We start from the raw sequence: 2,908 nt of genomic DNA, 5'->3' as shown, positions 1-2,908 counted from the left end.
TAAAATGAACATTTTAAGACAAACAACGCATGATATGAAAAAAAATCAGGAGAAGAAAAACTTTGCTTTTTGAAAGCCCTACAGGATCATGATAATAACTTATTTAATTTGATTGAAAAGTTAAACATTCCAAATTTGATCGTACCAAAAATCATGAAAAATCAAAAAATTCAATTTTTTGGTCGAACTATGCAAGATACGAAAAAAATGAAAAAGCTCAAATTGCGCGCCCTGGAAAGAACTACAAATTTATAATGAATCACTTTTCGATATAAGCTACGAAAAAAAATGAGACAAAACTTGTTCATCCAAGAAAGAGCTATAATTTTTGATAGGACGCGTAGTTTTTACTTTAGTCGTAAAAAATAACATTCTAAATAAAAATATTAAATTTGTTTCTAAAAACGACACAAGGTATGAACTTACATTACTAGACAACATTTGTTCGCCTAAAAAGATCTATAAATTTTATATTAACCATTTTTCGATAAGACGAGTAGATTTTCTTTCAATCGCAAAACATAAGATTAAAAATTTTTAAATTAACTTTTTGGAAAAAGCTCAGAAAAGACGAAAGAGAACATAGGCTCCTATATAAGACCCTATACAGGTTCCTGTATTAGACCCTAGCAGATGCGAAGTAGTTTTTATTTAATCGTAAAAAATATTATTAAAATTTTTTTTTAAATATTAAAACAAGGAAATAAGAATTAGCATGATTCAATTAATGCATATTATGAATTGTAATGATATACATTTATTGAAATAATAAATGTTTTAGAGCAGCTCAGAATACAATTTAAAGCAAAATAAGAAACAAATACAAAAATAATCATGATAAATACAATTTGCTTTTTATTTTGCAATTTTTTAATAAGTAATCGCTGGCAGAGTTACATAAAAAATGTATTATAATTTATATAAAAGTGTTGTGTAAAATGTAAAAAAGTTGACATGTTGGACAAAATCGAGTGCGAAGCACGTGATACGTGATGAGAATGTGTTCGCTAAAGCCAAAAGAACTTTAACAAAAGAGAGTAAAAATCACATAATCACAGTTGTCGGTCCGTTCACCTTTGATTTTAAAAGGTCTGTGCCCGAATGCGGAACAAATGCAAACACTAAGCGCGGAGTGCGATTCCCATCAGTCGCGTGCCGTAGGTGCGCTTAAACTCTCAAGCTAAGCTTTTTTAACGGAAGAGAATTCCCAATCACAAAATTACAAAGACGGAGCACATATCGCGAGGTAAATATATAATCGAGCGCGAAGCGCGAGATAAATGCAACATCGAGCGCGAAACGCGAGAACCAACACTCGCGCGTCCTAGGCGCGCTCAAAATTGGGAGCCACGCGCGTGGCGCGCGAAAAGAATTTGCCCGCGTGGCGGGCAGATTTTTTCATTTTATACACATATGCCAGTTTTTGTCAGAAGGAAAAGGTTATGAAGCACATAAACTGAAATTATAATTAATCCGTATTTTCATTTACATATTTTTAACATTAAAATACATTTTCTTGGTATTGAAATATTTCTACACATCAAAATTATAAAAAAATGTAATTCTTTCTACTTACTTCATTTAAATCTGCCGCCTTATTTCCCCAATGTGGAGAAAATAAGCGGCTTTCTTCTGATTGGCTCAGATTTTTTCTTGCGCGTAACGAGACCATGTATTTTAATGGATCATGGATCAACCAGTTACAAGTTCCATGTTCGGCGATGCAAAGCAAAAGAGGATGTGATACCCGGCTGTCCCTGCCAGCGGTTAGAGACGTGTAGTGCTCGTGTTTTATGTAAGGGATAGCGCTATTTATTTCGGCGAACAACAAGCAAGAAAATGCCGGCGAGTAGTGTCATTCGTTACTAACCGTTAGTGTATAAAAGAAAAGAGTACTTATTTATGGTCTTATGTTTCTTGATTATTGTACGGAGGCAGCGTGAAGTGCAAATTCGTCGGACCATGACTGCGTCGCGAGCGGTGAGGTGAATGTACGGCTACAGTAGTGTGTATCTTCGCATCCAAGAACAGTCAAGAAACCGCTAAAAGCAACATTTATGCATTAAAAATTTCGGAATACCATATCTGCAAGTCGAGATTGAGTTGTAGAAGAAGTTTTTGGCATACCTTTCCGACACGGAGCTTTTGTTATTATTTTGCCGCGGTGTTTTTGACCCTATAGTGGACGAGTTCATTGCGCAGCTATTGGGGGTGTCTGGTATGTGCCTTCGTTCCGTAGTGGCTCCAGCGACACGTACTTTTGCGTCCACTACCCGTCAGGCTCAAAGTTAATTCCTTCGAGTCTACAATTTTTTGCAAGTAGGCGGCCTATCGGACGTCCCGTTACCAAGTTAGCTGCCCAAAGTGGGAAGAAAAAAGAGAGAGAAACCCGTCGCCGCGGAAACGGACGCGTCCCGGGCCACGTGATTGCCGTTGTCAAGCCGCACGTAGAGCATGGTCCTACGCTGAATGGCCATAACCTGATTCGTTTCATCGCCCAACCCAACCCGACCTGACCACATAAGTTCTGTCACTTTATGTAAGTACGCGATATTTACTGCAAGATCGCTGAAGTAAATGCCATCATATCTTACTATTAGGATTGCATTGACGTTTCAGAGTACTTGTGTGCGTCGCACGTGGGACTCCAAATTGCGATTATGAATCTCAAGGCACCACGCTCAATTCAACTCGGAAGGAGGAAAAATGGAGCATACACGTGCCCAGCAACTGTGATCACAATGCAGAACACATTCTTCAAGTGATTGTTGGCCCCTTTGTTGATGCAGATCAAAGATAGGGAATTAAGAAGGATCAAAGTATCAAACGTCAGAAACAGACAAGGGGAAGAAGTCCAGGATTTAAGTATATACCTAGACAAAGGAGAGCTGTTTGAGGTCTCAGAGAA

The 2,908-nt window shown here is 37.8% G+C and overlaps 1 long non-coding RNA gene across 1 annotated transcript; it reads right to left on the bottom strand.

Annotated features, from left to right (window-relative positions):
- Nucleotides 1-1,222: 1,222 nt before the first annotated feature.
- On the bottom strand, nucleotides 1,223-2,265 carry LOC117175104. The gene is made up of 3 exons (XR_004467434.1): nucleotides 2,128-2,265; nucleotides 1,577-2,042; nucleotides 1,223-1,456 (listed from the first exon to the last, which is right to left on the bottom strand). It is a non-coding gene; the product is annotated as an uncharacterized LOC117175104 (long non-coding RNA).
- Nucleotides 2,266-2,908: the final 643 nt, after the last annotated feature.

This window comes from Belonocnema kinseyi, chromosome 6, assembly GCF_010883055.1.
Source record: "Belonocnema kinseyi isolate 2016_QV_RU_SX_M_011 chromosome 6, B_treatae_v1, whole genome shotgun sequence".
In the NCBI taxonomy this organism is placed as follows: domain Eukaryota; kingdom Metazoa; phylum Arthropoda; class Insecta; order Hymenoptera; family Cynipidae; genus Belonocnema; species Belonocnema kinseyi.
Note: the sequence above shows the minus strand (reverse complement) of the source record. Positions and strands in the feature narration are given on the sequence as shown.